This window comes from Felis catus, chromosome D3, assembly GCF_018350175.1.
Source record: "Felis catus isolate Fca126 chromosome D3, F.catus_Fca126_mat1.0, whole genome shotgun sequence".
Classification (NCBI taxonomy): Eukaryota; Metazoa; Chordata; class Mammalia; order Carnivora; family Felidae; genus Felis; species Felis catus.
In genome coordinates, this window is record NC_058379.1 from 41,530,128 (window position 1) to 41,556,116 (window position 25,989).

The 25,989-nt window shown below is 38.1% G+C and overlaps 1 protein-coding gene and 1 pseudogene across 2 annotated transcripts in view; one reads left to right on the forward strand and one right to left on the reverse strand.

Annotated features, from left to right (window-relative positions):
• METTL4 (methyltransferase 4, N6-adenosine) overlaps positions 1-25,989 on the forward strand; it is a 681,840-nt gene that overhangs the window by 156,128 nt on the left and 499,723 nt on the right. The gene's annotated exons all lie outside the window — the stretch shown is intronic.
• Positions 23,088-23,610, reverse strand: LOC101089722 (annotated as a pseudogene).

Here is a 25,989-nt window from a genome sequence, read left to right on the forward strand (position 1 = left end):
TGTTTTACTCGCTGAAGGTTTGCTCCTGAAAATTCTGTCACTTGGCACTGTGTAAAATGAGTGCTCTGGTAGAAAAATAGAGGCTCAGCTTCCTTTATAAAAGATCTTGTTCACAATGGGAGGCAGGGGCTGTGATCCCTATCCCGCTGGCAGCCCAGTGATATAAATCAGGCTCTTGCACTTCCGTCAACTTTACCTAAGGTGAATAAAATCCAGGTCTTTAAATAACATATGGCTGTGCTGTGGTTTCAGTGCTCTGACAGAGCGTGATCTAAACTGTCAGTTTCTAATCTAAGGAAAGATTGGGAAAATAAGGAGGAAATGACAGTGAAGCATTTTATTTCTTTTGGGAAGAAACAGGATGTAATGCTCCAATAAATAAATGAATAAATAACTATATTGGGGGTTGGTTTTATTTATTTTCTTACTTTTTCTTTTTTCCCCACATTTTAATTTAAATTCTAGTTAGTTAACATATAGTGTAATATTAGTTTCAGGAGTAGAATTTAGTGATTCGTCACTCACATAAAACACTGAATGCTCAACACAACTGCCCTCCTTAATGCCCATCACCCATTTAGCCTATCCCCCTGCCCACCTGCCTTCCGGCAACCCTCAGTTTATTCTCTATAGTCTCTTAGGGTTTGCTTCCCTCTTTCTCTCTTTTTTGTTTCCTCCTTGGGGGGTTGATTTTAGAGTCTTTGCCAGTATGGCTTTACCTAGAATCTCTTTGGTTCATTGAATTTTAATGTCTTTATCCTAAACTTTAAGATATTCACCAGGGGAATGTAGAAACTTTTTTTTGTTGTTATTGTTGTTAACATTTACATTCATGGCAGTACCTACTGTGAGACAGAAATTTGATTCTAACCTCACGCTAAAGAGTACATTTCTGAAACCATGCTTTGAAAAAATATACTATATCTTCAAAAGAGAAACAAATAAGAGCAACAGCTACCTGTTACTATTATACTAATTTTATGCACTTACTAAGTGCTGTGATCTCTCGTACACAGATCAAATAGTCAAGAAAGTGCTGAATGGGAGTCTAACACCTTTGGACATATTGTCGTAAATGAACATAACAGACAAAAAATTGTACTATTGTTAAGCAGTAGAAATCAATAATGATGTTTTTCAGGTTGAAATAGTACTATTTGAGGACATATCTAAGCATTTAGATAAAAGGGACTGTTGAAGTACAGTTCCACAGATAGGCAGATTTTAGATCTCCAAAAAGAGAGAAAAGAAGGATGCTTTTAGTGTCATAGGTCCTGATGTTTGTGTTTGTATGCATGAGATGCAAATCATGAAGCCATCCCTAAATTCTAAAAAATTTCAGAAAGATTCTATAGAACTTTTTGCATGTAATTCCTGGAATGTTTATTTACAGTTTTACTGGGTGTTTTATTTTGTACTTTCTCTGTACTTGTTTCCCCAATGTTCTAGAACTGCATTCATCTTTTAGATTTTCTGTTGCTATGCTAGAGGAACACAGGGTTTGTTGACAGCTGTATACTTAGAGATTTAAATGTAAACTTAGGAAAATTTCTCCACTGCAAGAGAGAGGTCATGGAAAACAGTTTGGGCCCTGGAAAATGGACAAAAGTAGTCTTTTCTAGGTAGAAAAGTTCAAAAGGGTAACTCTGATACCTTCTATTTGTCCCTCAAATCAACTTTCTACTTTTCTGCACTCTGTTCTATGCCTCAGGAGGCTAAGGCTAACTTGTATGGCTCCCATTCCCTTTGTCTTCAGATGCGTTTGACCAGTAGAGAGATCTGGTAAAAGAAAAAAGGAAGGGGAGAGCTGATCGGGTATTTTCCCCCTGGATTTCCTACTGTGAGGCTGACTTAGTCTCTCTCAACAGAAGTCTCTGGTCCTCTCGAGGGATTATTCCCTACTTGGCTTTCTCCCTTCAGATTCCAGTAACCACTGCTTCCCACATTCATTCTGGTGTAGGGATAATCATAGTTAGGCTATAATAGCCCTGGGTGATTTTCCTGTATATTGTAGTTCCCTGATAGCATTGCCTTTATAATTAATCCCTTTGTAAATAAACTTGTCAAATTAGCCTATTTCAAGTGTGCCACCCGTTTCCTGTTGGAATTCTGGTTAAAATTCTATTAATCCACAAGAAAGCAAATATTAAGGATCTGTATATTAGGCACATAATGTTATTAGATTTACACTGGCCCAGTGATTAATGCTTAACTTCACAAAAAAGCAAAGAACAATATTATTTTCTATTACCTAGGAGAATATTAAGGCCAGACTGTTAGGATTTCAAAGACCATGTGACTATCATGGTTTTATATATTTATTTATCTTAAAATTTTTTTAATGTCTATTTATTTCTTAGAGAGAGAGAGAGAGAGAGAGAGAGAGTGAGAGACAGAGAGAGAGAGAGAGAGAGTGAGAGACAGAGAGAGAGAGAGAGAGAGAGTGAGAGACAGAGAGAGAGAGAGAAAGAGCACAAGCAGGGGAGGGGCAGAAAGAGAGGGAGATACAGAATCCAAAGCAGGCTCCAGTCTCTGAGGTGTCAGCACGGAGCCCCATGTGGGGCTTGAACTTACCAGCTGTGAGACCATGACCTGAGCGTAAGTCGGATGCTTAACTGACTGAGCCATTCAGACGTCCCTATAAATTTATTTTTAAGGAAAATAAAATTTTGTGTATTCAGCCAACAGCTTGATACCAGCTTTCACTTTTTCTTCATGGAGGTATGTCTTCTTTCAAACCTTTTTTGACTCATATGAAGGAACAGCTTAAAAAAAACTAACATATTTGTTTCATGAAATACAATTATGACTTAAATGGAAACCATGATTTTGCACCATATTTAGGAAGACTTTTTTTTTTAATTTTTTTTTAACGTTTATTTATTTTTGAGACAGAGAGAGACAGCATGAACAGGGGAGGGGCAGAGAGAGAGGGAGACACGCAGAATCTGAAACAGGCTCCAGGCTCTGAGCTGTCAGCACAGAGCCCGATGCGGGGCTCGAACCCACGGACCGTGAGATCATGACCTGAGCCGAAGTTGGACACTTAACCGACCAAGCCACCCAGGCGCCCCAGGAAGACTTTTTTTGACAGCAAGGTCTGCTGAACCATGGAAATGTTAAATTAGACTATGGGATTTTGTTTCTGATAAATAGTGATACAGAATACAGTTTTTACTCCTAAAGTTGACTTGGTAGGCTCAGAGGTAGAAAAGTATGAAGTGGCTTTTTTTTTTTTTCAAATGATCTTCCTAGATATATACGACTCACCTCAAATTAGTATGCCAATTTTAATTCAAAGAGTATATCTTAAGCATCTAACATGTACTGGTGTCTGTACCAGGTAATAGACAATGGTAAATACCACAGTATGGCCCACAACCCCTTGCAGATTATAGGCACACAGGAAAGACACATATAGCATTTTTAGGGTGATGAGTATTATGAAAGAAGCATGAGAAAAATCTAGGGTTCTTGTCTGAATGGAAGCCAATCATATATTTCTAAACCATTACCACCTAGTTATCCAGGTTAGAAACCTGACTGTCATTCTTCAATTTTGATCCTCAACAGTCGGTCACCAAATTGTATCTATTTTGTATCTTACATCTGTTCCCATTTCTACATTATTAAGACTATCGCCCTAGTTGAAGTCCTCATTATTTCTCTCCTGATGTCCTGCATCTATCTCTGCTTCCAGTCTTGCCCTTCAAATACACATTTCACATTGTCAGTAGAGAGTTCTATCTATAAAGCAAAACTGACCATTTTAACCATGCAAAAATTCCCCAGTGACTTTCCAACCTATTAAAGACAAGATCCTCCTGTTCTTTAGTTTGATATATGACAGTCTCCATGACCTGGACTCTGTCTCTACCTTCTATTGCATTCCTCCCCTTGAAGAGCAGGCACTAAATATTGAATGAATGAGTTCAAGACATTTAAAATAATTTGATTTAACAGAGACTAATATATAAAGATGTTTTATTAAACCGCAGAAATGTAGGGAATGAGTCTGTGCTAGTTAAGCTCCTCCTTCCTCCCAAATAACTTCATTCATTCATTCATTCATTCATTCATTCATTCATTCATTATTGGTTTAGTACATGCATATGTTGGTCTTCAAAGGGATATATAAGGAACATCCCTGACATGAGAGGCATTTACAATTTCTCTGACAAGATATTGCCCTTTAGGCATTAATGCAAGGCCACATTTGCAATTTGAAAGCACTTGCTGAAGAAATTCATAGAAGGAGAAGAATCCACTATAGGGCAGAGTCTGAGCTAGACTGGAGGTGTGAGTTCTTCCCTGAGAGTAGTTCTCTTTTGGGGGGAATTGCACACAGTTTTCTTGAAAACCAGAGAGTTTTCAAGCAGAACTTTACCAGACCTGTGTAGAGCTCAGACCTCTCACTGCTGAGGTCTGAAACATAGAAAAGTGGCTGATGAACTGATCATGCCTCTGCTGGCATCCTTTAGAGATGTCCTACCTCTCCTTGGGTTCTTCAGAGTGGCTGTTATCTCTGAGAAGGGTCCAGGACCTCAGTGGAAGCTGGGAAAGTGATGAGGCATCACTGGTTAGTAGACTCCCAGACACCAGAGAGAAGTTAGGACAAATGATTGAACATGTAGGGAACAGAAGTAAGTCTGCTTTGTTTTTTGTGGTTGGTAGTTGAAGATGTGAATTCAAATGTTCCCTCTGCTTTGACTCGGGAATTATGCTACAAAATGTACTTCTTGCGCAAGGTTACATGATGGCTTTTCATTGTCTGCCACTTCAGTAAAAGGAATTTGGGATATATCTGATAATGCCTTTTCCCTTTATCTTTTCTTTCTGATTGTGATGTGTTCTTAAAGAGCCAAGGAAAGCATCAATCCACATAAAGTTTTGTTTTGTTATATACAAACACAAATACTGATGCATTTATTATATAGAGAGCCTATCTCTGGAATCTTCTTTGTAGTTAACATTCTAGGGTTTTGGTCAAAATGTTTTTTTTTCCTTTTTATAACTGCATGTTCTATTGATATCCATTTACTGAAATATGTTTTAATGGTGGGATAAAAAAAGGTATTCTTTTAGTTCTGGAGAGAGTAACCTACTTGGAATAGTGAGAAATCAATTTCTCTCAGTCTTAATTTCTGACTGGAAAGGAAAGGAACCTTAGCACTGCAATTTCTTGGTGATATCAACGAAAATTAAAGTTCCTAGGGTGGCCATCAATAAAATAAAATTAGGATTTCATAAGAAGCATACCATTGAGAACTCAGCTTTTCTAAAAGATTTCAGTAGGCCTATTTCATAGCCATTGAAAAGTGTCATAACTATCACATGAGAAGTAATAAATGGAACCTGATTATTTTTACACCTTCCCTTTATTTTTAGAGTCTGTGACTTATTTCTAATTAGTAAGTTTTTTTGGTAGTGTTAAATGTTATATATAACTGCTAAGCCTCATATCTTTATTGAGAAAAGGCTATTAATTTCATAAAATAATGGTATCTGTCTATGGATATATTTATAAGCATTTTAGGGGTAAACTTTGCTGTATTAATAATAGCTAATTCTTGAGAAATGTTTACTATGTGTCCAGTATCACTTCAAATGTTTTATATGCAACAAGTCATTCACTCATCAGAATAATCTTGTGAAGTTGATACTATTGCTATTCATTAAACAGTTGAGGAAATTAAGGCACAGAGAGTTTAACTTGCCTAAATTCTTACAGGTAGTAAATGATGTTTCTGAGATTTGAACACAATTTGACTTTGGAATCAGTGCTTCAGAGTTGCACTGCATTATTGCTTCATGGAATATTTAAACTGATGTTCCACCGTAGAATGATCAGGTGATTTGCAAAGTCCTGAAAAATCTTAAATCCACAAAAAATAACTAAGGTTTTCATTTTATACTCCTGTATGTCATCATTTTGGAGCCTTATTTTAACATTTGAAGTGAATTTATCATTTACTGAGAACCTGTGTGTGTGTGTGTGTGTGTGTGTGTGTGTATCATTTAAGAGGAGAGAAACAAGTTGTTTTTGTTTTCTCAGAATGCTGGGGATGGTGGTTAAGTCTCTCAATTTCTTTGTAAGGAATTGCAAAATATGAGTAGGCAATGGAGAGGAGGAATGGGAAAGATGTTGCATTAGAATGATAACTTACATGGTTAGGATACCTTGACAATGAGTTTGGTCCACCATGTGTTCCATGGCCATCCCAGGCCAGGTGAAGGCTCCAGTTAGTCTTTCAATTCCAGAATAAGACAGTGTTTCAAAGAGTGGATGATGTGTAGATGTTGGCATTTGAGAGAGATTGTTCCAGAAGCTGCTTATAGAGTGAATTCCAACTGGAGATACAAGGTATAGGCTAAGAGGCTGTCATTTTTTTCCAGATGGAAAAACAACAGTGGGATTGGATATAAAAAAAAAAAACAAACAAAAATTCGAGAGGTGCTGCAGAAGAGATATGTACAATTGATATGCTGACAAAATTGGATATGCTAGTGTGTTGTGAGAGAATGAGGGGGATTCTAAAATTTAATTTGACGATTAAAATATTTCACATATTACCAGCTTATTAATATAGAGACATCTAGACACAGGGAATGGACTGACTGGAGATTTGGTTGTCAGTTGCATGAATGTAACATCTTTTGCTCAGGTCATTGTATTGCCTCTGTGCTGGTCGTGCTGTTTCCTCTCTTGTCCCTTCCTGGTTCATTCTCCATACAACAGCCAGAATGATCTTTTAAGGAAGTAATTGGAACACATTGCTTTCTATTTAAATTTCTTTAATATACTGTTTTTAAATGGGGAGGAAATGGATGCGTAGAAGGCATTCTCAAAAGGAGAGGACATGTTTTGAGCTGTCACAGTGAAGGTGGGCTACTATTCTTTAGTTGGTAGGAGTCAGGATTCTCTATATCCTGAAATACTGCAATCCTTTGGCATTTATATGTTGACATTGATATGAATTCATTATAAAGTATTATCTCTCGTTTATACTACCATTTAGATATTAGGTTGTTTTTATTTTCAAAGATTATGTATATACAGGTAAGATTATCTATGGAATTCATTTCAGGGTAAGAAGGGAGTTTTATAAAATATTTCTTATACAATATTACTTTCTAATTTTTAATTTTTTTGTTTATCACTGAAAGAAAATAAGGAAAAATAATAACTATTAGTTCAAAAGAATATAATGAGATTTGGAGAGACATTCTAAATGTAGATAAGTCTAAATATAAAGACAATTATTTTTTTAATTTTATTTTTTAATTTACATACAAATTAGCATATAGTGCAACAGTGATTTCAGGAGTAGATTCCTTAATGCCCCTTACCCATTTAGCCCATTCCCCCCTCCCACAACCCCTCCAGTAACCCTCTGTTTGTTCTCCATATTTAAGAGTCTCTTCTGTTTTGTCCTCCTCCCTGTTTTCATATTATTTTTGATTCCCTTCCCTTATGTTCATGTGTTCTGTGTCTTAAAGTCCTCATATGAGTGAAGTCATATGATATTTGTCTTTCTCTGACTGACTAATTTCGCTTAGCATAATACCCTCTAGTTCCATCCACATAGCTACAAATGGCAAGATTTCAATTCTTTTGAGTTGCCGAGTAATACTCCATTGTATGTATATACCATCTCTTCTTTATTCATCCATCAATGGACATTTGGGCTCTTTCCATACATTGGCTATAAACACTGGGGTGCATGTGTCCCTTCGAAACAGCATACCTGTATCCCTTTGATAAATACCTAGTTGTGCAATTGCTGGGTCAAAGGGTAGTTCTATTTTTAATTTTTTTGAGGAAACTCCATACTGTTTTCCAGAGTGGCTGCACCAACTTGCATTCCCACCAGCAGTGCAAAAGAGATCCTTTTTCTCCGCATTCTTGCCAACATCTGTTGTTGCCTGAGTTGTTAATGTTACCCATTTTGACAGGTGTAAAGTGGTATCTCATTGTGGTTTTGATTTATATTTCCCTGATGATGAGTGATGTTGAGCATTTTTTCATGTGTCGGTTGGCCATCTGGATATCTTCTTTGGAGAAGTGTCTATTCACGTCTTTTGCCCATTTCTTCACTGGATTATTTGTTTTTTGGGTGTTGAGTTTGATAAGTGCTTTATAGATTTTTGGATACTAACCCTTCGTCTGATATGCCATTTGCAAATATCTTCTCCCATTGTGTCGGTTGATTTTTAGTTTTGCTGATTGTTTCCTTTGTTGTGCAGAAGCTTTTTATTTTGATGAGGTCCAAGTAGTTCATTTTCGCTTTTGTTTCCCTTGCCTCCGGAGATGTGTTGAGTAAGAAGTTGCTGCAGCCAAGAGCGAAGAGGTTTTTGCCTGCTTTCTCTTCTAGGATTTTCATGGCTTCCTGTCTTACATTGAGGTCTTTCATCCATTTTGAGTTTATTTTTGTGTGTGGTGTAAGAAAGTGGTCCAGGTTCATTTTTCTGTGTGTCACTTCCGTTTTCCCAGCACCACTTGCTGAAGAGACTGTCTTTTTTTCCATTGGATATTCTTTCCTGCTTTGTCAAAGATTAGTTGGCCATATGTTTGTGGGTCCACTTCTGGGTTCTCTGTTCCATTGACCTGAGTGTCAGTTCTTGTGCCAGTACCATACTGTCTTAATGATTACAGATCTGTAGTATAGCTTGAAGTCTGGAATTGTGATACCTCCTGCTTTGGTTTTCTTTTTCAAGATTGCTTTGGCTATTCAGGGTCTTTTGTGGTTCCATACAAATGTTAGGATTGTTTGTTCTAGCTCTGTGAAGAATACTGGTGTTATTTTGGTAGGGATTGCATTGAATATGTAGATTGCTTTGGGTAGTATTGACATTTTAACAATATTTGTTCTTCCTATTGAGGAGCATAGAATCTTTTCCCATTTTTTTTGTGTCTTCTTCAGTTTCTTTCATAAGCTGCCTATACTTTTCAGTGTATAGATTTTCCTTTTTTTTAAATATCAAATTTATTGTCAAATTGTTTTCCATACAACACCAAGTGCTCATCCCAAAAGGTGCCATCCTCAATACCCATCACCTACCCTCCCTTCCCTCCCACCCCCCATCTACCCTCCCACCCCCCATCTACCCTCAGTTTGTTCTCAGTTTTTAAGTCTCTTATGCTTTGGCTCTCTCCCTCTCTAACCTCTTTTTTTTCTTTCTTCCCCTCCCCCATGGACTTCTGTTAAGGTTTTCAGGATCCACGTAAGAGTGAAAACATATGGTATCTGTCTTTCTCTGTATGACTTATTTCACTTAGCATCACGCTCTCCAGTTCCATCCATGTTGCTACAAAAGGCCATATTTCATTCTTTCTCATTGCCACATAGTATTCCATTGTGTATATAAACCACAATTTCTTTATTTATTCGTCAGTTCATGGACATTTCGGCTCTTTCCATAATTTGGCTATTGTTGAGAGTGCTGCTATAAACATTGGGGTACAAGTGACCCTATGCATCAGCACTCCTGTATCCCTTGGGTAAATTCCTAGCAGTGCTATTGCTGGGTTATAAGAATGTGGTAATTGCAGGGGCCTTTAATACTCCACTTACAACGGATAGACCATCTAGACACAGGATTAATAAAGAAACAAGGGACCTGAATAATACATTGGATCAGATGGACTCGACAGATATATTTAGAACTCTGCATCCCAAAGCAACAGAATATACTTTCTTCTCGCATGCACATGGAACGTTCTCCAAGATAGATCACATACTGGGTCACAAAACAGCCCTTTATAAGTATACAAGAATTGATATCATATCATGCATACTTTCAGACCACAATGCTATGAGGCTTGAAATCAGCCACAGGAAAAAGTCTGGAAAACCTCCAAAAGCATGGAAGTTAAAGAACACCCTACTAAGGAGTGAATGGGTCAACCAGGCAACTAGAGAAGAAATTAAGAAATATATGGAAACAAATGAAAATGAAAATACAACAATCCAAAAGCTTTGGGATGCAGCAAAGGCAGTCCTGAGAGGAAAATACATCGCAATCCAGGCCTATCTCAAGAAACAAGAAAAATCCCAAATACAAAACCTAACAGCACACCTAAAGGAAATAGAAGCAGAAAAGCAAAGACACCACAAACCCAGCAGAAGAAGAGAAATAATAAATATCAGAGCAGAAATAAACAATATAGAATTTAAAAAAACTGTAGAGCAGATCAATGAAACCAAGAGTTGGTTTTTTGAAAAAATAAACAAAATTGATAAACCTCTAGCCAGGCTTCTCAAAACGAAAAAGGCAGATGACCCAAATAGAGAAAATCATGAATGAAAATGGAATTATTAGAAACAATCCCTCAGAAATACAAGCAATTATCAGGGAATACTATGAAAAATTATATGCCAACAAACTGGACAACCTGGAAGAAATGGACAAATTTCTTAACACCCACACACTTCCAAAACTCAAACAGGAATAAATAGAAAGTTTGAATAGACCCATAACCAGCAAAGAAATTGAATCAGTTATCAAAAATCTCCCAACAAATAAGAGTCCAGGACCAGATGGCTTCCCAGGGGAATTCTACCAGACATTTAAAGCAGAGATAATACCTCTCCTTCTCAAGCTATCCCAAAAAATAGAAAGGGAAGGAAAACTTCCAGACTCATTCTGTGAAGCTAGCATTACTTTGATTCCTAAACCAGACAGAGGCCCAGTAAAAAAAGAGAACTACAGGCCAATATCCCTTATGAATATGGATGCAAAAATTCTCAGTAAGATACTAGCATATAGAATTCAGTGTATAGATTTTTCACCTCTTTGGTTAGATTTATTCCTAGGTATTTTATGGTTTTTTTGCAATTGTAAATGGTATTGATTCCTTGATTTCTCTTTCTGTTGTTTCATTGTTGGTGTATAGGCATGCAACCGATTTCTGTGCAATGATTTTATATCCTGCAACTTTGCTGAATTCATGGATCAGTTCTAGTAGTCTTTTGGTGGAATCTTTTGGGTTTTCCATGTGGAGTATCATGTCATCTGCAAAGAGTGAACGTTTGACCTCCTCCTGGCCAATTTGGATGCCTTTTACTTCTTTGTGTTGTCTGATTGCTTAGGCTAAGACTTCCAATACTGTGTTGAATAACTGTGGCAAGAGTGGACATCCCTGTCTTGTTCCTGACCTCAGTGAGAAAGCTCTCAGTTTTTCCCCATTGAGGATGATATTAGCGTTGGGTTGCTCATATATGGCTTTTATGATCTCGAGGTATGCTCCTTCTATCCCTACTTTCTTGAGGGTTTTTATCAAGAAAGGATGCTTTATTTTGTCAAATGCTTTCTCTGCATCTATTGAGAGGACCATATGGTTCTGGTCCTTTCTTTTATTGATGTGATGAATCACGTTAATTGTTTTGCAGATATTGAACCGGCCCTGCATTCCACGTATAAATCCCACTTGGTCGTGGTGAATAATTTTTTTTAATGTGTTGTTGGATCCAGTTGGCTACTATCTTGTTGAGGATTTTTGCATCCATGTTCATGAAGGAAATTAGTCTATAGTTCTCGTTTTTAGTGGGGTCTCTATCTGGTTTTGGAATCAAGGTAATGCTGGCTTCATAGAAAGAGTTTGGAAGTTTTCCTTCCATTTCTATTTTTTGGGACAGCTTCAAGAGAATAGGTATTAACTCTTCCATAAATGTTTGGTAGAATTCCCCTGGAAAACCATCTGGCCTTGGACTCTTGTTTTTTGGGGAGGTTTTTGATTACTAATTTGATTTCTTTACTGGTTATGGGTCTGTTCAAATTTTCTATTTCTTCCTGTTTCAGTTTTGGTAGCGTATATGTTTCTAGGAATTTGTCTATTTCTTCCAGATTGCCCATTTTATTGGCGTATAAATGCTCATAATATTCTCTTATTATTGTTTTTATTTCCGCTGTGTTGGTTGTGGTCTCCTCTTTCATTTTTGATTTTATTTATTTGGGTCCTTTCTTTTTTCTTTGTGATCAAACTGGCTAGGGGTTTATCAATTTCATTAATTCTTTCAAAGAACCAGCTTCTGGTTTTGTTGATATGTTCTACTGTTTTTTGGTTTTGATAGCATTGCTTTCTGCTCTAATCTTTATTCTTCCCTGTCTTCTGCTGTTTTTGGGTTTTATTTGCTGTTCTTTTTTCAGCTCTTTAAGGTGTAAGGTTAGGTTGTGTATCTGAGATCTTTCTTCCCTCTTTAGGAAGGCCTGGATTGCTATATACTTCCTCTTATGACCACCTTTCCTGCGTCCCAGAGGTTTTGGGTTGTGGTGTTATCGTTTTCATTGGCTTCCATGTACTTTTTAAATTTCCTCTTTAACTTCTTGGTCAGCCCATTCATTCTTTAGTAGGATGTTCTTGAGTCTCCAAGTATTGTTATCTTTCCAAGTTTTTTCTTGTGGTTGATTTCAAGGTTCAGAGCATTGTGGTCTGAAAATATGCACGGTATGATCTCGATCTTTTTGTTCTTGTTGAGGGCTGATTTATGTCCCAGTATGTGGTCTATTGTGGAGAACGTTCCATGTGCACTGGCGAAGAATGTATACTCCGCTGGTTCATGATGAAATGTCCCTAATATATCTGTTAAGTCTACCTGGTCCAGGGTGTCGTTCAAAGCATTGTTTCCTTGCTGATTTTTTTTTTTTCAACATTTATTTATTTTTGGGACAGAGAGAGACAGAGCATGAACGGGGGAGGGGCAGAGAGAGAGGGAGACACAGAATCGGAAACAGCCTCCAGGCTCTGAGCCATCAGCCCAGAGCCTGATGCGGGGCTCGAACTCCCGGACCGCGAGATCGTGACCTGGCTGAAGTCGGACGCTTAACCGACTGCGCCACCCAGGCACCCCCCCTTGCTGATTTTCTTGATTAGATGATCTGTCTATTGCTGTGAGTGGGGTGTTGAAGTCTCCTACTGTTATGGTATTACTATCAATGAGTTTCTTTATGTTTGTGATTCATTGATTTATACATTTGGGTGCTTTCACATTTGGCGCATAAATGTTTACAATTGCTAGGTCTTCTTGGTGAATAGACCCCTTAGTTATGCTATAATTCCCTTCTTCATCTCTTATTATAGCCTTTATTTTAAAGTCTAGATTGTCTGCTATAAGTGTGGCTACTCTGGCTTTCTTCTGTTGACCATTAGCATGACAGATGTTTCTCCATCCCCTTACTTTCAATCTGAAGGTGTCTTTAGGTCTAAAGTGGGTCTCTTGTATACAGCATATAGATGGATCTTGTTTTCTTATCCATTCTGTTACCCTCTGTCTTTTGATTGGAGCATTTGGTCCATTGATGTTTAGAGTGAGTACTGAAAGTGATGAGTTTATTGCCATTATGTTTCTTGTAGAGTTGGAGTTTCTGGTGGTGTTCTCTGGTCCTTTCTAGTCTTGTTGCTTTTGGTGTTTTTTGTTTGTTTGCTTGTTTTTTGTTTTGTCTTTTCTCCCTTCAGAATGACCCCCTTAAAATTTCTTGCAGGGCTGGTTTATTTGTCATGAACTCCTCTAATTTTTGTTTGTCTGGGAAAATTTAATTTCTCCTATTTTGAATGACATCCTTGCTGGATAAAGAATTCTTGGCTGCATATTTTTCTTATTCAGCACATTGAATATATCCTGCCACTCCTTTCTGGCCTGCCAGGTTTCTGTGGATAGGTCTGCTGGAAACCTGATCTGTCTTTCCTTGTAGGTTAAGGACTTTTTTTCCCTTGCTGCTTTCATGATTTCCTCCTTGCCTGAGTATTTTGTCAATTTGACTATGGTATGCCTTGTTGATGGTTGGTTTCTGTTGAATCTAATGGGAGTCCTCTGTGGTTCCTGGATTTTGATATCTGTGCCTTTCCCAAGTTAGGAAAATTTTCCACTATGATTTGCTCACATAACCCTTCTACTCCTTTTTCTCTCTCTTCCTCTTATGGGACCCCTATGATTCTGATGTGGTTCCTTTTTTTTTTTTTAATTTTTTTTTCAATGTTTATTTATTTTTGGGACAGAGAGAGACAGAGCATGAACGGGGTGGGGCAGAGAGAGAGGGAGACACAGAATCAGAAACAGGCTCCAGGCTCTGAGCCATCAGCCCAGAGCCTGACGCGGGGCTCGAACTCACGGACCGCGAGATCGTGACCTGGCTGAAGTTGGACGCTTAACCGACTGTGCCACCCAGGCGCCCCATGATGTGGTTCCTTTTTAATGAGGCACTGGTTTCTCTAATTCTTAAATCGTGCTCTTTTGCCTTGATCTCTCTCTTTTTTCCTGTTTCATTATTCTCCATAAGTTTGTCCTCTATATCGGTGACTCTCTTTTCTGCCTCAACCATCCTTGCTCCCGTGGCCTCCATTTGAGATTATAGCTCAGTTATACATTTTTAATTTCATCCTGACTAGCTTTTTCTTCTTTTATCTCCACAGAAAAGGATTGTAATATATTTTCGAATCCAGTTAGTGTTCTTATTATCGTGAATCTAAATTCTGGTTCAGACATCTTGCTTGTATCTGTGTTGTTAAGTCCCTGGCTGTTGTTTCTTCCTGCTCTTTCTTTTGGGTGAATTCCTTCATTTCGTCATTGTAAAGGGAGAAAAGGAATTATTGAGGTAAAAGAATTAAAATTAAAAAAACATTAAAATTAAAAAATGAAAAACAAACACACAAAAAAATCAAATAAATGATGGTAGATCCTAGGTGTGTTTTGGTCTGGGTGTTGAAAGGGGCTTGATAGAGTAGAGAAAAAAGGGGAAAGAAAAAAGAAAAGGAAATAGTTTGATAATTTGAATGAATACACTGAAGTAGACTAAATTGAAATGATGCAAGTAGAATTTGAAAAAATTTACACAAAAGTAAAAAATATAGTTGGAAAAAATTAAAGAAAAATATTTTTAATAAAAGATAATAAAAATGAACTTTTCCTCTTTCTGTATTCAAGAAAAAGAAAAATGAAAAAGAGAAAAAAGAAAAAAGAAAGAAAATTGAATGGATGGATCGACAGACTGAAATATGACTAAATTTACTTCGTTTCCCCTAGAAGTCAAACTATGAAGCACTTCATAGTCCATAAACTAAGTTGGCAGAGATTTGTGTTCCTGAAGAGTGAGGTTGGCCCAGTTGTGCGGGCTCAGTGTAATGACTTCGTTCTCCACTAGATGGCGCTGCTTAGCTTACTGGAGTGGATTTGTGGTGCTTGTTGGTGCATATGCGCATGCGTGGGAGCGGTGAAAATGGCGTCACCCAGCTACCCAGTCTCTAGTATCAGAACCCTGTTGTCCCTGATCAGCAATCACACACCCATCCTTTGTCTTCAGCTTCCAACCACTCCCTGCTTTAACACAGTCCATGACCAAGCCCCAGGTAGCACCTCCCTCCTGATATCTGTCTCAGATGTGGCTGTTTTCCCTGATACCTCACTTCTGAGGGACTGCGGCTTTGACCTGTTCTGCCCCAGGAGGGTCTCACAGAGCAATGGCTGGGTGCTGGCCGCACCCAGGATCATCTGTGGGACTGTGCTGCTGCCAATGCCCAGAGACTGCAGCCAGATGCCAGTCCGCCCCAGAAAAAGTTCATGAGATAGTGTAGCAGCGTTTCAGGGATTATGGAAAATCACAACACACATCTGGCACCAGACTTCACCCTTAACAACCTTGTGCCACACCAGCAAATGTGGGTCTCCCGGGTCCACTGGGGCCTTGTCTTAGGGGATCCACACAGCCTCTACCAGGTGTCCTCCAAGCAGGGTAACTGCCTCTCCCCATGTGGCCTGAAGAACCCTGGACTCTGCTCTTCTCTTGGGGATTCGTCCTTCTCACCAGAGCACCACAAGGTACAGAGCTGCGGAGTTTCAGACTTTGTGCTCCCCATGTTTATAGTCTTAATGGAATTTAAACCTTCTCCTTTATCCCTTTTTAGCTCAGTCCCTGCAGCTGTTTCCACTTTTCTACTTTCTCTCCAGCTGATTTTTGCTTTTCTCGTATTCTCCCCTCCCCCCTCTCTCTGCATGCAAAAGAGGCTCTCTGCCCTCTTCAGCTTCTCTTTCCCCAAGTTCACTTCTCTGCCCCATGTACCTGCTGAATTCTGTGGTTCAGGCTGTGCAGATTGTTGTGTTAATCCTCAGATCAATTTTCTAGGTGTGCAGAATGGTTTAGTGTTGGTCTGGCTGTATTTCATGGATGCAAGACACACAAAAACTTCCATGCTGTTCTGTCATCTTGGCTCCTCTTCTAAACACAATTATTTTTGAGCGTTGAGTTCATCTCTTTACGCTAACAAGAATGAATACAGTGCTGGGTGCCACCCTGAAGTAAATTTGAGTTAAGAACACAAGGGCTGTCATCCTGGGTCAGGCTTGGACCATACAACCTGGGACACTCTCTCAGAGAGTGGCACATAGGGGCAGGGTGGAAACAGACTAAGTGATAACTCTGATATCTGCACAGATGTTAAGTTGTACCATTCTGTTGGTAAGTTTCCCTTAGTAAATTATGGTAAATATGCCATTAATAAATTTGTTCTGAGCTGTTTTTGAATCTGTTTATATTTTTGTTCTATACCAAATTTTGGGAGAGTGATCTCTGTAAATTTATTACCAACTGTCCTAAACAATGTATTCTCAAGCTAAGAGAGATGCTTCCTAGGATAAATTCTCCAGAATTTAGTGAGTTGCAGAGATTTACAAGAACAATGGATCTAAGATAATCCATTGTTCACTGATCTAGCCAGTTAGTCTATAAAATGAGTTCTGCGATGGAATATACTTGGAAAACACTTTGTATTATACCCTTTTCTGGGAGAATCATGGGACACATTAGCATACTGAAAATTCTAGAAGGAAAGGAAATGTGTTCACAAAACCTCTCTATGTGTAACACCCTGCAGAGCTAGTGTTCCATGGGAAAACTGTCCTAGCAGTTTAGGAATTGTTGGAGCTTTTCATATCCATAGACTGACTAAGGAAATGTTGTCAGATGACAAGTACAGCATTTTCCATTCTCCTAACCCATTTCTAGTGCAGATTGTTGACTGTGAGTGTTGATACAGTGGGCAGCTGTTTAGTGATTTTCATCACCAATATCAGGGCAACCCACAAACAAGGAGAGCCATGGAAAGAATATGGGATTTGGAATGGTAAGGTGTAAGTTGGAATCTCTTTTCCATTATCACTTGCAGCTGTGTGATCTTGGGAAGGTGACTTAGTTCTCTGAGTTTCCTCAAGTGTGAAGTGGGAATAACAGTAATAGCTCTATATTACTAGAATTACTCTGAATTATATTTGTTACCATGTGTAGAAAGTTGGCAGAGTGTATTGATTTTTTTTAATTTGTTTAAAGTGTTTAATAAATTTTAAATGAGAATGAGTCCTGGTGTTCTAATTAGTGAATTGAATCATTAAACATGTAATAGGTGACTCTTTGGTTTAAGGCTAAAATCATCTTTTGTGTATAAATGTATAAAGGGAAGAGAAATTCAACCCTTCTGTCAGAAAGAAAAAAAACCCATAGGGGTTAATAGCTGTGCACGCTTTCACTGCCCCAGGTGCAAACATCAGCCCATTAGATGGGTAACGCAGCTGGCCCAATTTAGTGCTCAGCACCCGTCTTTATTTCTGCTCTGTTGGAACTGGCAATACAGAGTAGCTTCTGAAAAAGTGGTTTTAATACCTTGCTACGATAATATTCCCAAGATATTTGATCCACAAATAACTGACATTTTTCATCATTTCTTTTTACAGCAAACAGGATTTCAATATGGCTTTTGCTCAAGTGTCTTTTTACTTTCTTTAAGGAAACAACAACAACAAAAGATACATACAGAACTCAGATTTTCCCCTCCAAATCCAAAAAAGGAGACAAAACCATAACTCCCTTTCTAGTACTCAAGAGCCAGAAATAATCAAAGAAATATGTTAGCTCCTGATACAAGTAATTTAGGAAACTATTCTTATGTGCTGAATGTATAATGGATGTGCAATTAAGAATGAGTTCATAAGGCAACACATATCAGCAGAGTCTTTTCCATTTAAAAACAAAAATGATTTTAATCCACTAGCACTTAGAACATAAAAATGTGTCCTAGGCTACTGCTCAGAGATAAGAGGTATGACAATATCAAACAAATTATGAGATGATGCGTCTCTTGGAGGATGGATTCCCACTGTTACGGAACACGCACAGGGCATAGTCCTATGCTTTTATGCAAGAAACAAGTTGCCCCTACATTGCAGAAGTTGGATTTGAATTAACTTTGCAGAGATAAATCTTAGGCACTATGAATGACCACCAAAGGTGAAAATATTAGTGATGGAAAGGAAAACTTATATGTACTTTTCCTGATAGTGTTGTTGTTGGTGGTGGTGATGGTGGTGGTGGTGGTGGTGGTAGTGTGTGTGTGTGAATGTGAAAGAATGAAAATATGTGTTCTGGACCCTATAGTCATGTCACACCTGTTAAGGATGAAAGGAAGTAGTATAGTAGAGCAAGTATCAATAGCTCAAATGTATTTGGTGCATCAGGTAAAGTACATGATGAAGGGGGAGGACGAAGGCTATGAGCGCTGGTGTGGGCTGTGAGGTAATGAACATGCATACCTCCAAAAGGCATCAAAGCACATTTCTTTTTTAAAATTTCTTAAAAAAATGTTTTCATTTATTAGAGACAGAGAGAGAGAGAGCGGTAGAGGGGTGGGGCAGAGAGGGGGACAGAGGATCTGAAGCAGGGTCTGTGTTGACAGCAGTGAGCCTGATGCGGGGCTCAAACTATGAATGGTGAAATCATGACCTGAGCTGAAGTTGGATGCTTAACTGACTGAGCCGCCCAGGTGCCCCTTAAAGTACATTTCTTTTTTCAAACCACCATGTAGCCCCAAAAAAAGAGCTGTATGGGCTCAAGTCCATCTCCTGGATTGGCAGTCAGTTTGCAAACTCTGGGCAAAAGTTTAAAGAGCAGAAGTTCTAGAGTGAAACTAGGTTCAGTTCCTGTTAACCAGGCTAGCGGATAAGTTTGGCAAGTTAATTTAACATTTGAAAGCCTCATTTTCCTTATGTCTGAAATGGGGATAATAATAGTACTTAGTTTATGAGATTATTGTGAAAGTATTATGATAATGTATAAATGTAATGTGTTTAATAGGATGACTGGTACCTAGGAAACAATAAATATCAGCTGTGTACACACACACACACACACACACACACACACACACAAGAAACTATATATAGGAATGATCATTTCCTCCTTTTAAATAGCCACTGGAGAAAGATATGAACTTTTATAATAATGTCTTGTGGCATATCCATTTGAGAGTAATTGATGGCAGCAAATGTTTTCTTTCAGAGAGTGGGAGGCAGTTTGGGTTTTGGAAAATATTGTAAGAAAGACTGATGAATAAGATAAATGGTAAAATTTTGCAATATGATTTTTGGGCACAAATAAGTTAATAAGAGGGAATATAAGTTTGGGCATAAAAGGATGTGTAGACAGGAATTCAGAGAGAATGGTCATAATTATTTTGTTGGGTTTCTAGGTCCCTGATATTTTCTAGTAAATCATCTCAATGTTAAAATGTTGGGGAACCCTGGGGCTCAGTAATTGACCATCTTCTTTGTCCATCCTCACTCTCCCTTGGTGATGTGATCCAGATTCATGGCTTTAAATATCTATTTGCTTAACTCCTACTAATTTATTTCTTCAGCTAGTCTCTGCCTCTATACTCTCAACTTATATACTCAGTCATCCAGTTGATACCTTCACACAGATGTTGAATAAGCTCTTGAAAGAACAGATTCCTGAGATTCACTACCTCCTTTTCAAACCAGTATCTCCAGTATTCTTGTCTCAACTGATGGCAATCCCGTTCTTCCAATTGTTCAGTCAAAAACTTTGGTGTCATACTTGACATCTCTCTTTTTCTCATACTTTTTATCTGGTTCATTAGCAAATTCTGCCCCCTCTACCACCTCCAGTTCTATCATCCTGGCCCAAACCACCATCATCTGTCCTCTGAATAATTACAATAATTTTGCTTGCTCTTACAGGAATAACTTTTCCCATGAAAATCTGGTCATTTTACTTCTCTATGGCTTATTCTCTGACTCAGTTCCTGTCTTTGCCATGACCTACAAAGCTCTCCATAAACCTGTTTCTTGTTGAACTTCTTGGACTTTATTAACCCCTTTATCATTTTATCACACCTGCCACACTGACCCCCTTGCTGTTTCTTGCACACACTAAGAGCTACTACCTCTGGACCTTTGCTTTTTCCCTTCCTTTGTCTGGAACATTTTTCTGCTATATATTTGCATGACTGGTTTTCTCGCTTCCTTCAGGTCTTGAGTTAAAAGTCACCTTCCCTGGCTATCTCATTTAGAAATTTTTTCCCCTCCCCCCCATACCTTCCTTCTCTGCTTTGCTTATTTTTTTTTAATGTTTACTTAATTATTTTTTAAAGAGAGAGAGAGAGTGAGAAGGGGAGGGGCAGAGAGAGAGAGAGACAGACAGACAGAGACAGAGACAGAGACAGAGAGACAGAGAATCCCAAGCAGGGCTCAAACTCATGAACCACAAGATCATGACCTGAGCCAAAATCAAAAGCTGGATGCTTAACCGACTGAGCCACCCAGGAGCTTTACTTACTTATTTATTTTTTCTTAACAATCATTTTTGTGTCTCTCACTATAGAAGGTAAGCTCCCCGAAGGCAGTGAATTTTGGCTGTTTTATTTACTGTTGTGTTGTCAGTGCATTGAAAATGCCTGGCCCCAAATAAGCATGTATTAGATATTTGTTGAATGAATGAATAAATGAATTTGCTGTCCTTTTTGTTACTCACTTTTATTTTATTTTATTTTATTTTATTTTATTTTATTTTATTTTATTTTATTTTCCATCCCCTGCCTCTTCTTTGTTACTTATTTTTAAATGATGCAGGAACCATGAAAGAGATGGGCAGTGAGTTACAGTGGATCCAGGCACTTGGATTCTATTTGTAGCAGTGCCACTAGGTAGCTATGTTGTTTGGGACCTGCTTTACTGTTTTAAGCCTTGATATCCTCTGAAAAATGAGACAGGTAGACAAGATAGATGGATGGTTTCTAGAATCACTTCCATCTCTGGGTTATGTGACTCTGATATAACAAAGAAGATGCTTATAGGAATAAGGACCTGTGCTCTATTTAAGACCAACTTACAGCTTTCTGTGATAGCCAGAAAGTGTGCATTTCTTGGTCTCTCTGTTTGAAGTTTACCACCAATAATCTTTGTCTTTGAGGGATGACCAAAGCCCGACAGTTGAGTAGAAGAAGAAGTAATTCCCCAGTTTTAGTTCTCACGTCTCATCTGTCATACTGGCTTAGCATATTTCCTCACCAAGCTGGAACTTAGTTTGTACTACTTGCAGTAATGCTGATGCTGTTAATATCAAGTTATATTTTTCCTAAGTATTTCTACATGTATTGATTGCCATCATCACATCACCATTCAGAAGATGGGTCAAGTTTTGTCAACATTTCCACTTACAGAAGCTGGAAGCAGAGATCCAGAGGATGATGAATTGGCCCTGTCACAGAGAAAGTCAAGGCCAGAATTCTATAATAAGCAGTGTTCATTTTTTACTAATAAAGTGCTGCTGTTAGAAGCTGAAGTCAGAACTGGTAGCATTCTTGCCATCTCCAAGTCTGGAATGGTAGGTCATTTAGAAACACTTACATAAATGTTTCTGCAACTCATGGAGTGCCAGGAATGCCACGAAATTTTTTTGGTGGCTTACAGATTTCCAGTACTATGTGGAGTGCAGAAGACAGAATCTCTTGACTCTGGGCTTTATAGGATAAGTACCCTTTCCCTTCTCTCTACTCAAATTACTTGAAGATAATGATCCTTTCTAGGCATTTTGCCAGAGCAGGAATAGAATTCTGTCTGCTAAATTTCTGGTCAAAAAAAGTGAATAGGTGGAAGAAAATGTGCCTAATATGTTTCTCAGTTGAGAGCAGAAGTGAGCAATGATAGATATAACTATATAAATAATTATTAACCAGTGCAGAATTTTTAAAGACAAGAATTCAAAGGCAACTTTGGAAACTAGGAAGTTTATCACAACATAGAAAGCATAAATAAAATACAAAGACTTAGGTATCCAGGCTCAGTATTTAGAACATAAATGAGTTCAAAATCAGATATGTCTCTGAGACCAATTGGAATTTATCCCATCCTGGGTAGATTTGTCTTTTGGTAAGAAGGGGCTCAGAGACTGAGGTATACTGTGCAGGGTTCCAAGATCGAGTATATGCAAGCTACAAGGTTGAACTGTGTCTCTTTTGCTGGAGAACCTGGATTCCTTACTTATTATTTTAAAATACAACAATTTTTGATAACAAAGTCAAATATGTCCCATTGAAGAGAAAGTTGAGAAAACTGAGTGTAGTGAGTATAATGTAAGTAATATTATCTCTGAGTTTTTACTGTTGGAGATGAATGCTTAAGGTAGGAAGTGCCAAGTGTGTATGCATTGTAGGTCTGTATAGCTCGAGCCCTAATGCTGTGGACACTCTTTCTGTCAAGGGGACAGATTAAACCTTCCTCTTGGCCCCTCCACCCCAGGGAGAATGCAGCTGTCAGAGTGGACATTTAAACACATGAAGTTTATATTAGTGCTGCCTAGACTAGCAGGCAGATAAAAACTATTCCAAGAGTTAGATAAAGCAGGCTACAAGCATCTTGTAAAGCATGTTAGTATGAAACAAGGCTTCATTATAAATCAACAGGTAAAGAAAAACTTTGAATAACTTCGTATGCCAAGACTGATACTACTGAATGGGAGTAGCATCAGTCCTAGGGCAGCATACCTTAGAGATACTCAGTATATGTGGGGCTACTCAGGAAGATGGCTCCAGATGAAGCAGTTAAGGCTCTGCTCTTAGTTATACCAGCTCTGTGTGCCTGCTAGAGTATTCAAAGGACCTGAAAGTCAATTTCACAATATTAGTGCTTATTATTTATATTTGTGCTTTTTGTTTTTTGTCTTTGAGTTTGGATTGAGTCCTTCCCAATGAGTACTTTTAGCCTACTCATGGTCCTTAGCCAAAAGAACCCCTCTAGGAATCATTACATTTATTTTTTGTTATATAAATGAACCCATTTATTATAGGCTAGCTTCAAATGGTGGAGCTTCAACTGGTCTTTCAACTCCTTCAGTCTTCTGATGGCCAACTTTACTATGACGGCAGAAGTGGTGTTGTAGGACCAGGCACCACTGGCTATGGTTTTCATGCAGGAACCACAGTGGCAGATTCCCACAGCTCGTCTTTTCATCTTGGTTTTGCCACAGAAGGAGCAAGTGTACTTGCAACGTGCCCTTGCAAAGTGTACTTGGCATGCTGGCTTATTTCAATCTTCTGCACGATTTTCCTGAGGGAGACACCATAATGGGTCCTGTATTTACCAATGATTCTGTCCTTCTTGGCATGTTTAGCCATGCTGCCACAAACTAGGTCTGAGCCCAGAGAGCATGGGATTATTACATTTAGATACCTGGATTGGGTGAACTCTGAATGTTACTGGTAATCATGGAGATCCTGACCTTCAATGACTGCTGTATTAGCAGGGCTGATTGCTGTTTCAGTAGCAATTTACAGCGCACATCCTCTGAGAGATACTGGTTAGAGTCCCTTCCTTACATACATTACTTCTGAAATTATGTGCTCTTATAGCCTTAGGTTTTATTGTAATCTCTGCTACATAATGCACAAAAATACTTATGAATGTTCTAATAAACATTTTAATATTCTCATAAAGGTGGTTTTCCAGAAGCTATAAAGATACAGATAAATCTGTCTTTCTAGCACACACACATATATACACAGGAAAGAAAACGAACTGCTTTGGACACACAAGGTCATGTGCTAGAGAGCATAAAAAATCTTCTTTTCTCTTTATCAAGACCTAACTTAAACCGCCACTGAGTTAGTTCTTCTACCCAGGGGACTCACTGTCCAGTGGGCAACACAAATTTGACTATATTACTCTTCTGTATAAAACCTTTAGTGACTCTTCATCACCCGTGGAATACAGCTCAAAGTCCGTCATGGAAATATGCCATGGACTTCATCTTTTGTCATTTCTGCCTCACATTATTTGCTTTAGATGCAGCATACTACTTCTGGTTCCTTGCACATATCACACAGTTTATTGCCTCCTTTTTCAGGCTTATCCTCTTCCCTTTAGAATATCTTCATCTCATTTTCTCCTGACTATTCAAATTAGTCCTTAGTTCAAGTGTTACCTCTGCCCTTTAAGATAATGTCTCTATCTATATTAAAAAAAATAAATAACTAATTAAAAAAAGATAATCTCTATCTTATTCTTTCTCACCTCCAATACGACCTTATGTTCTTAACTGGGTGGGTGAGGTAGCCCTCTGAATTCTCACTGCACTCAATGCAGATCACCATGGGACACATTTTATTTGTTTATTTGTCTGTCTCCTTCAATGGACTCCACGTTCTTTGAAGGCAGAGATTTTTGGTTTTTTTAAATTTCTTATTAACCTTTGGGTTTCCCATTGTCTAGCTAAATGCATGATATATAGCAGCTGAAATAAGTTTTAACTATTTATTTAATTGAAATAGTATCATTCAAAAAATAGCAGTCTTAAGAAGTCCAGCAGAGCTAGTTCTGACAGAACACATTTTAGTCTAATGTTGAAGTCTAGTGAGAATGAGAACTTCAATATGGTTTAATTTCCACTCATGTGGGTTTACTACCAGTTGGCAAACAAGCCACATAAAGAAAGCAAGAAAGAAAGAGGTAGAATGGATGGTTCTTACATACCTTCTTAGGTTCTCAATACATATTTTTTAATACTTCAGTATCTCCTTAGTTCTTCAAGGAACTGTGCTTAAGGGCACTGAGGTGGCTCAGTGGGTTTTAATGTCCAACTCTTGATCTTGGCTCAGGTAATGGATGTCACAGTTTGTGAGTTTGAGCCACATGTCAGGCTTTGCACACAGTGTGGAGCCTGCTTGCGATTCTCTCTCTCTCTCTCTCTCTGCCCCTCCCCTACTCATCACTATAAACTTCCCTCTTAGAACTGCATTTACTGCATCCCAAAGACTTTGGAATGTTGTGTTTCCATTTTCACTTGTCTCCAGGTAATTTTTGTTTTTCTCTTTGATTTCTTTGATGACCCCTTGGGTGTTTTAGTAGTATGTTTTTTAGCCTCCATGTGTTCGTGTGTTTGTAGGTTTTTTTTTTTTTTTTTTTTGTGATTCATCTCTAGTTTCATACCTTTGTGGCTGGAAAAGATGTTTGATATGATTACAATCTTTAAAAAATTTTTGAGACTTGTTTGTGGCTTATCATGTGATCTATCTTGGAGAATGTTTCATGTCCATTTGAGGGGAATTTGTATACTGCTGTTTTTGGTTGCAATGTCTGATATATATCTATTAAGTCTGTCTGGCTTAATGTGTCATTTAAGGCTGATGCTTCCTTATTAGTTTTCTGTTTGGATGATCTATCCAATGTAAATGAGCTGTTCAAGTCCCCTATGATTATTGTATTATTGTATTGTATTTCTCTCTTTGTGTCGGTCAATATTTGCTTATAATTAGGTGCTCTGTGTTGGGTGCATATATATTTATAATTACTATACCCTCTTGTTGGATCGGGTCATTTATCTTTATGTAATTCCCTTCTTTGTGTCTTGTCACAGGCTGTTTTAAAGTCTATTTTATCTGATATAATAATTGCTACTCTAGTTTTCTTTCCATTTCCATTTGCATGAATATCTTTTTCCATCCTTTTACTTTCAGTCTGTGTGTCTTTAGGTCTGAAGTGAATTTCCTGAGGGCAGCATATAGATTAATCTTTCTCATCTTTCTTTCTTTCTTTCTTTCTTTCTTTCTTTCTTTCTTTCTTTCTTTCTCTTTCTTTTTTCCATTTAGCCACCCTATGTCTTTTGATTGGAGAATTTAGTATATTTACATTTGAAGTAATTATTGATAGGTATGTA